The sequence below is a fragment of the Etheostoma cragini genome, unplaced genomic scaffold (genome assembly GCF_013103735.1).
Source record: "Etheostoma cragini isolate CJK2018 unplaced genomic scaffold, CSU_Ecrag_1.0 ScbMSFa_98, whole genome shotgun sequence".
NCBI classification, from domain to species: Eukaryota; Metazoa; Chordata; class Actinopteri; order Perciformes; family Percidae; genus Etheostoma; species Etheostoma cragini.
The window spans coordinates 134,337-144,167 of NW_023269624.1; the positions used below are offsets into that span (position 1 = coordinate 134,337).

General features: G+C 41.4%; 3 non-coding genes across 3 annotated transcripts; 1 reads left to right on the forward strand and 2 right to left on the reverse strand.

Moving 5' to 3' along the window:
• Positions 1–6,266: 6,266 nt before the first annotated feature.
• LOC117941575 lies at positions 6,267–6,482 on the reverse strand. Its single transcript, XR_004655929.1, has one exon. It is a non-coding gene; the product is annotated as a small nucleolar RNA U3 (small nucleolar RNA).
• A 2,462-nt stretch (positions 6,483–8,944) lies between these two features.
• On the reverse strand, positions 8,945–9,016 carry trnam-cau. The gene has a single exon. It is a non-coding gene; the product is annotated as a tRNA-Met (tRNA).
• A 347-nt stretch (positions 9,017–9,363) lies between these two features.
• LOC117941571 lies at positions 9,364–9,479 on the forward strand. Its single transcript, XR_004655925.1, has one exon. It is a non-coding gene; the product is annotated as a U5 spliceosomal RNA (small nuclear RNA).
• The last annotated feature ends 352 nt before the right edge of the window (positions 9,480–9,831 follow it).

A 9,831-nucleotide genomic window follows, 5' to 3' on the forward strand; every position in this document is an offset into this window, starting at 1 on the left:
CTTAATTGTTCCAAACATTCACTGACCTCTGTCAGAGTCAACGGGAGATCACAAAGGTCCCTTTCTGAGTTGTCAAGTACGGACTCTCTTCATCATCACGGATAACGGTCGTTCTCCTCGTCACTGGCGAAGGCCCACCCCTCTGCCCTCACATCGACAGCTGATTGGACGGGAAGTTAACAGCAACCAATCGAATTAAAGTAGGTCAACAGATTTTAAAAAACTGTATTTTTACTGTGACACTGAACACATTCAAAATTAATTATTTAACGGTTACAAAAAACAACAACGGAAAAACTACTAAATAATATGTAATATAGAGTATACATAATTATATCAACCTGACATGTGTGTAGTAATAATAATAACTGAACTTTTCTTTCTTAAACATTATTTTAATATTTAGAATCCTGATAATGTAGAAATTAAGTGTGTATGTGTGTATATATGAAAATATCGTGAGTACATTTCTTATGTTATTATTGAAATGAAATTAAAATGAAAAGTGGGCGTGTACAGGGAGGGATAAGAGGCTGATTCACATATGCAGACTTGTAGGTAATATGTGATCTATAAACAGAATATTACTTACAGATGTGCATGCGCATGGTTTTATAAATCGGATTTATTTTATTTTACTATACGCGCAGTTTTATAAATAAGACCCCAGGTTATTTACATGGAGTCTGGTGGAGATATGCTGCTCTATACATGCTTAAAGTAGTGATTATTTACATGGAGTCTGGTGGAGATATGCTGCTCTATACACGCTTAAAGTAGTGATTATTTACATGGAGTCTGGTGGAGATATGCTGCTCTATACACGCTAAAAATATTGATTATTTACATGGAGTCTGGTGGAGATATGCTGCTCTATACATGCTAAAAGAAGGGATTATTTACATGGAGTCTGGTGGAGATATGCTGCTCTATATACGCTAAAAGTAGTGATTATTTACATGGAGTCTGGTGGAGATATGCTGCTCTATACACTAAAAGTAGTGACTATTTACAAGGAGTCTGGTGGAGATATGCTTCTCTATACACGCTAAAAGTAGTGATTATTTACATGGAGTCTGGTGGGTTTGGTGATTGTGATTTCGGGGCTGTTTCATGTTAAACTAAAATGTAAATGTGCTGTATTTATATAGTGCTTTTCCAGTCTTAACAACTGCTCAAAGCGCTTTTACATCTACAGGGAACATTCACCATTCACACACATTCATACACTGTGGCTGGGGCTGCCGTACAAGGTGCCACCTGCTCATCACATAAACATTCACACACATTCACACTCCGATGCGCAGCACCGGGGGCAACTCGGGGTTCAGTGTCTTGCCCAAAGACACTTTGACAATGACTGCAGGGGCGGGAATCGAACCACCAACCTCCCAATTGGCAGGCAACCGCTCTACCACTGAGCCACAGCCGCCCCGGATCTTACTCTTTAACTAAAAGGTCTATCTTTGTAGGGATCCATCCCATAATACTATTAGAGTAATAATCTGAGTCTGTCAGAGACAACAACTAAACCTTTAGTGGACGGAAACTTTACCTTTTAATTAGGACACAACCTTGGGTTTAACATGGGGGGGACACTTCCTTTTCTGCAACAATTTGTGTCTTTTCTGCATTAATTTATGGTGCAAATGTCTCCATGTATGTAAAGGAAATATAATAGGTATTTGGAGTAGGTTGCACTGAGTTACATAGTTTTTTATTATGGGGGGGGGAGTGGATCAGTCTCAGTAAAAAGACACAACTGATGAATGAAATCATGATATGATCAAATGAACAAATGATGAAACATATAAATTTTATTAAAAGCATTTAGAAACATTAGACCATATGATGATTGTTTATAGAAACATTTTTTTTCCACATTTTAAATATATTACAATATCATTTAAAATATAAAGGACATAATATTGACCAATAACAGTTGATTATTTTTCAGATGTGACATATCATGAAGTGTTTTAGTCGAACAGTTCAAATGTTGATAACCAGAGATGAAATCAGATGAAGGTTTTTGTGTTTCAGCACAGATCTGTTTCACAGTGCAGAGTGTGTGTGATGGTGAACAGACTGAACTTTGATTTCAGCAGCTGATTTTCAGTCAGTGTTTCTGTCCACAGGAGAGACTGTCAGTCCTGCAGAGGACACACAGACACTGTGGAACCAGAGCCGCCCCAAAACCCACTGATACTCTGTTAGAGACAGAGAAGGAAGTGAGGACTGTTCTTCTGTTATTGTGCAAGACAGAGTAACCATCTTCATCAGAGCAATTCAGAGTCCAGGAATGATCATTTTCTCCAAACAAACAGTCTCTACTGCCTCCTATCCTTCTGGTTCCTCTGTAATTCACTGATATATCAACCTCTCCTCTCCTCTCGACCTCCCAGTAACAGCGACCAGTCAGACCATCTCTACACAGCAGCTGACGCCAGTAGTTAAATCTCTCTGGATGATCAGGATATGACTGATCCTCCTCCACATGTGTCACCTTCCTGTTGTTGTCAGACAGTTTGAGTCCTCTGTGTACTGGGTTTGTGTCCAGTTCCAGTTCACGGACATCTGATGGAGAGAACAAAACACAATACAGCTGCAGGTTATCATCTGATCATTTATTAACAACTTTACTGACAATAACTGAAAGAAAACCCTTCAAATGTTGATTTCATATTCAGCTGGGAATGATGTTTAACAATCCAGTTCTACCAACATGAAGAGTTCCTGAACATGAGAGTCAACATGTCAACAATGTCCAGCTTCTTGTCCTCGTGTTGACCTGATGAGGACAGCTGATGATCCAAATCTAGAAACATCAACTGAATAAAATCTCACTAATAAAACTGTCCCATCTTCTTCTGCTGCAGCACAAAGCAGCTCTGAACCATCTGCTTTCTAAAACTGCTATTAGCTGATGTTCAATTTATAGAAATACCAGTTTATGAAAAATGAGGATTTATGGTATGTATGTGTCTCTGTTGTATATCTGATACCAGGTCGTGTTGTGTTCATGGACTGTGAGTTTTTTCAACTCTTATTTATAAAAAAAAACATTCAGAGAAGAAAACTGAAGGTTACTTGAACACAACTTTTGTGGGAATAAAAAATAAAGAAACAAAGTTAGCTTTTTGATGGCTTGACTGTTGACTCATTATTTATGTATTTGGTAGTTCTGTTGGATCAACGTGTTCAGTTTGTGGATTTTAAATTAATTAGTTAAATCTACACATCTTTCCAGAAAAAGGAGGAAAATATATCTTCATACTTCATGCGAGAAAATCAAAAAATCAAGTGTAGGGCCTGTAGGATATTTTTGTGAGAATATTGTGAGAGGACTTAGAGAACATTAGCTGACTTTGTCTGGGGACGATGGGGTGAGGACCTCAGAGGCTGGACAACATACAAAGAAGACTGGCCAACATGCACAAATAGTGTTAGGTGTTGGTTGGCGGGCACCAGTTCCTGGATAGACTCCGTCTGTTGGCAGTGTAGAGGGAGAGACTCAGATTATATCTCCAACCTGACCTGGCAACACCTCAGGATCCCACAGTCAGAGCTGGTTGATCGGGAAAGGGAAGTTTGGGTTCCACTACCAGTGCAACCCATTACCAAATAAGCCAATGAAGATGGAAGGATGTATTTATTTACTTATATAGAACATATATTATGCTCTAGTTTTTAGCAGTTTATACAGCAGGTATAAGCATTTTAGTTTCCATTTCATGGATGAAGTAGAATTTGGATTTATTACATTTGGAAATTGCAGAGGATGGTTTCGATCCATCGACCTCTGGGTTACGGGCCCAGCACGCTTCCGCCGCGCCACTCTACTCTACTTGTTGTACTCAGTTGCTGGAAAATCTGTAGATATGGTGCTCTATACATGCTGAAAGTAGTGATTATTTACATGACCTGCAGGCGGGGGCTTTCTGTCTTTAAAACTTTTAATCTGAAAAGCCCCGACTTAAAGGAAACCGGAAGTGTGGGGGCTGGCGGCGGTATAGCTCTGTTTTTCTTGAGACGGGTATGGCTGCAGCCTGGAGCGTCCCATGTCATCCGTCCCGTCTCATGCGGTCTCGTCTCATGCAGAGGTGTGTCTGACGGTAAATCCAGAGGGTCAAAATTACGATATTGCGAATAATTTTCCAGATGGAGTCCACGGGTAAATTCGTGACCACATTTGTTGCAATCAATTGAAAAACATTAAAGAACTGTTAGAGTAACAATTTTGCCATAGCCTACATGTAGTCTGCTCACTTCTGACTGTTATGCTTGTGTTGTTATATATTAACGTGGCTACATCTGATGAAACCTGCATCAGCGACGCAGCCGTTTCTGCCAACTAACAGCAGGATCTCCTGAGGAGGGAGAACAATCCACGATCTGCACACACAACAAGACTACAAAAATAAACATGTTACACGCTTTCCAAGACTTTTTAATTGTATATTCTATATTGTTTTCACACTTCACTGTGACATTGCTGCAAATACAATTGCTTATCAGCATGGCGAGAGCGACTGTCGGCCTCGGCTGTCGGCTCTCTGGGACCCGGGGCAGAATGTTGTCGGGTCTCTGGGACCCGTGGCAGAATGTTGTCGGGTCTCTGGGACCCGGGGCAGAATGCGGTTCTATTTTTCTACTATTGCAGCATTGGCCTTCGGCTCCCTGGGACCCTTCCTGCATTCGACTGCGTATCTCTGCTGCCACGGTCTTGGGCCAGAATGTGATTGAATTTTTCTTCCACTTCCACCAGCGGTTCTATTGTATTTTGTGTATGAAAGGGGGAAAACATTTTTAAAACAAAACCAAATGCTTGACCTTTGCCGGGAGAGAGATTTCCTTCTATAGTTGCAACTTTGATCCAAGTTGCAGCTATAGAAGGAATTTTTTAGTTTGCCTATCATCTGCATTTATTTTAGAGACGGACATATATTTTTAAATATTTAAAAACACAACAAATATTTTATTCATTAGCAAGATAGTTGACGTGAGCTTTTATTTTGAAAAGTAGAAACTCTGGGATGGCAGAAGGATTTTTTCTTGACGGGACGGATGACATGGGACGCTCCAGGCTGCAGCCATATACTCTTGACCCACACGGCGGCACAGACACAGACATCTCTGGACCTCATCACTGATGGTTCTGCCTCAGCTGCACCAGAACCAGAACGGACTATACAAGCACCACCATCACGACAGCCGCCGCCGCAGCTTCCTCTTCCTTCTCCTCCTCCTCCTCCATCTCTAACCAGACCTGCACAGGTGCAGCGCAGGAGCAACAGAGACAGCAGCCCAGAGATTACAGTGCTTTCAGAGGAGACAGCACAGAGACCTACAGGACCTCCAACACAACGGCCAAAACTGCAACCAGGGACCACACGGAGACAGAACACAAAGGGGAACCCTCATCAGACCATTGTTGAGATCAACCCAGTACCCCGAGACCTGCCAGTGGCTGATCATGGGAGACTCTAACTTGGCCAGACTTCCGCCCCTTCAAAGGGGCCCATGTGCAAATTGACAGTTTCCTGGTGCCACCTTCAAGCCCGCAGAGGCCCTTTTGGCCAAGACCCCAGTCTCAGATACTGTTGAAAAACTAGTCCTGTCTTTTGGCATTAATAACAGACCTCAAAAACCGGACAAAGTAGCCATCCCGCATCTCAAAAGAGCCGTCATAATGGCTTAAGTTGCTTTCCCTAAGGCCCAGATTCTGATCCCAATCATAAACATCTCCAGGGCTCTGCCACACCAGATATGTTATCCCAGCGGACTCCGGAGGCAGTGGCAAAGTACCGACGGGCCCAAAGTACTGCAGCCTCTGCCGTGACATAGTTAAAGCAAGGGAGAGGTTCAGACATGGAGAAGGACTTTTGGTCAGCACCAAGGTGCTTCTGGAAAACCGTTCGCCACCTCAGGAGAGGGAAGCGAGGAATCATCCAAGCTGTGAACAGTAAGGATGGGACGTTGTTGACCTCAACTGAGGAGGTAATAGGGCGGTGGAAGGAGCACATTGAGGAACTCCTAAATCCAGATGACACGTCCTCTGTGGTGGAGGCAGAGGTGCAGGATGATGGGGGATTGTAGTCAATTTCCCTAGTGGGGGTCATTGAGGTAACCCTAACCTCTTTCAATTAACATTGTCCACCATGGACAAGTCCGATGTTGCAAGATTAGCAATAACGGTGGTTAAATAAATAGCTTAACACATTTTAACATGTTTATTTACATTAGATTACCACACATTTACTAATATCACTCTAATCATATTCCCTTCCTCAATGCTTCATAAAGAAGCACAGAAAAATCGTCAATGACAGAGATCATATGAAGTGAATCATTACTCTCTGTCAACTTCACGCTCAGAAAGGAACATCACGACTCATCATCGTGGTCAGCGAGACAAAACACTTTAAAAGCACATTCCTCAAGTCAGAAACTCTAAAATTGATCCCTAAAAGTATAGTCTTGGTTAGACTGAGGGGGGAAACTGCATCTCATTCACTGCAGAGTGATTGTCACTCAGGGTCTAGAGGGACAGAAGCTAATCGTTACGTTCTCCAGATGACTCTGAGATGAGAAAATCTAGTTAGATCTTTAAGAAGACCGATATGTAAAAAGCACAGATTCGTTGTAAAATTGAACCTGCAACATGGGCTTTAATAAACACCGTGGCCAGAAGGACATACTCAAGCTTAAAAAATAGCAGTAAAATATCAATGGTGCATTTACCACGAACATGCAGGAAAACCCCTATACTTTCTGAAAAACACATATCTTTTGCTATGGTTAGGCCTCGTATCCAAACTACTCTGGCAGACGTGTAGATGTAGCCTTGGTAAATAATTAGCAACAAAACATTACAGACCAAACTAATTACTATTGGACAATAGAAAAAAACTAAATTTAGATAACTTTACTAATGATATAATTTCAATTTACTGGGATAGATATCCGTTAATTCCAAATGTACATTTTGAATTGAATACAGTTCTTGATAAACATGCTCCTCTGAAAACTATTAAAGTAAAAGGCAGGCGTCTTCCCTGGATAAGTGCTGACTTAATTAGACTTTTCAGGCAGAGAGATGCTGCTTTGGCCACATTTCATAAGTTTAAGAATCCTACTGATTGGGATGAATACAGAAGGCTACGAAATCTAAGCAAAACTATGACGAGAAATGCCAAATCCAATTATTACAAAGAATCTCTCATTGAACATTTCTGAACAATTCTGGTCTAACATTAAAAAAATAATTAGTGCATCTGACAAATCTGTACCTAAGCAAATTAAAGTTATAGTAATAATTAAATTTTACAAGAACCACTTTAATGGCCCAAGTCTTTAAATTTGGCATACATAACCACTTGGAGTTGCGGATGAACTGATTTCAATAATGTAGGTCAAAGGTCAAGGTTACTGTTTTCATCACATCTCCAGAACTGTAAATGTATTTCTCCTGAACTGGTAAACTTGATTAATGTAAAGCCCCAGTGGCCTAATGGATAAGGCACTGGCACCCTAAACCAGGCATTGTGGGTTCAAGTCCCATCAGGGGTGATTTTCAGCAGAGTGTCGCAGCGGAAGCGTGCTGTGCCCATAACCCAGAGGTCGATGGATAGAAACCATTCTCTGCTGACTCTCTTTTGCTGGGGACACAATAGTAGTCACTTGAAAAGGGTGATGCATCAAGAGATTATGACCCTCAACCTGATTTCCATGGTAAAATGAATAATGATACAACTGCTGTAAAAGTGGTTGAAAGCACCAATAAGGGAGCATATCAATCAATCAAGCTGCCTTCACAAGGATCCACAAACACAGGCAGCACACTACAATTTGCATTTTGTGTCTGGTAACTACTACTAACCAATTGAAAAGTTTATGAACATTTGTGCAAACAGATATAGCACTGATTGTCAGGTTGTTGTGGGCGAGTGGTTAAGGCGATGAACTAAATCCATTGGGGTCTCCCTGCGCAGGTTTGAAGCCTGAAGATAACGAAAGCCATTCTTTAAGAGTGGTAACACACCAATGACACATCACAGTATACCAAATCACAGTTGTGCCTTCATGAACAATATTGTGTTATCTCATAGTTACTGGAAGCCACCCGTCTCCACCAAAGTATCTCTAAGCATTAATTTTTCAGTTTGTGTTACAAGAATTGCAGTGAGTGTTGTATTGTCCAGCAGAAAGGCAACAGGTGTGTTACTTTTTGACTGATTTATACCATAGCAGTGCAAGCATTTTGCCCAGGTTTGATTTCCAGCCACCGCCTCTTCATTTACAGGTTTTGAAGCCATATACAACATTAACATTACATGTTTTACCCAGGTTTCTTCTTGTGTTCAGTGATATTTCAATTTTCTTCCAGGAGTCATCCCAAAAGGATTAATAAAGATATCTTGGAAAAAAGTTTGAAAAAATCTGAAAATCTTCAGGGGATGTAGTTCAGTGGTAGAGGGCATGCTTTACATGTATGAGGACCTGGCATCTCCAGCAGGTATTATGGTAGAGTCTTTAAAAGAGCTGCTAAAGATATTACCTCCTGTGGTAATCTGACTGGTTGGGTTACAGAACGTAGTGGTTGACTAATACCTCCTGTGACACAAACAAAGCGGTATGCTTATGCTCTCTATTTTATGCCTCAGACTATCAAACAGCACAACAAGTGTGTACATGTTTTACAGTTTCTACTTTACTCTATTTATGTACTTGTAGTGGAGTATATTTATTGTACTACACTCCAGTTTTTATGGGTGTTTTGGCAAGAATGAGTACTGTAGTTTCCATTTTTATGGATGAAATAAACTTGATATGCCATTAAGATTACTCTTCAGCAGATCAAGACATTTCACTTCCGACACAGATGCTTTGTTAAACATTACCAGACTCGAAATACAATTGCAATTAATTGCAACTCTGCAATTAGCAGAGGATGGTTTTGATCCACCGACCTCTGGGTTATGGGCCCAGCACGCTTCCGCTGCGCTACTCTGCTCCGTTATTTACACTTCGGGGATGGAAAATTCTGGGATTCACAGTTTGAGGGAAGGTGGCAACCAAGGTTCCAGCAGCTTACGGGTCGTAAAGTTAAACATTTGGTAGACCTTGCCATTACCTGTTATGGGAGCTTCCTGATTACTCACACATTGATTATTCACATGTAACTCTTGTGATTAGCTGGTGTTTTAAAAACAGAGCATTGTGAGTACAGATATAAACATCAGTTAGGAGTCTACCAAGTTGCCTCTTATCATTTTAGTTTGGACACCTAGTGAGTCTTACTGCAATGGTTTGGACTGGGTCGACTAGGGTTTTCTGCTGCTCTCAAGCAGACGGCTATACTCACTCTGGTTTCTCTTCAGATCACACAAGTCTTTTGCCTTTTACTAAAGACTTCCTTGAAGGGGAACCCCGATGAGTTGAAACTCTTTTTTGTGGGCATTGCTGTTTGGCTGAGCATTTTGTACTTGTGAAAATTAAGCAGCTCCTATCGCTACCTGCAGGTGTTTCTGGCTCTGGAGCTGTGAGTCTGGATCTGTGGTTGGAGACACCTGCTGCCTCCATGTTCCTGCTGGACACCCTCTGCTGCAAATCTCCATGTCTCTTTCTTTCTCTCTCTGTCTCTTTTCACCCCCATTGGTCGCTGCAGATGACCGCCCACCCTGAGCCATGGTTCTCCTGCTCATAAAACATCAGCCAGGCGCAGTCTCTATGGCACAATAGGTCAGCGCAGTTGGCTGTTAACCGAAAGGATGGTAGTTCAAGTCCACCCAGGTACGTTTGTTGCTTAAATAACCTGGAATGAGCCTA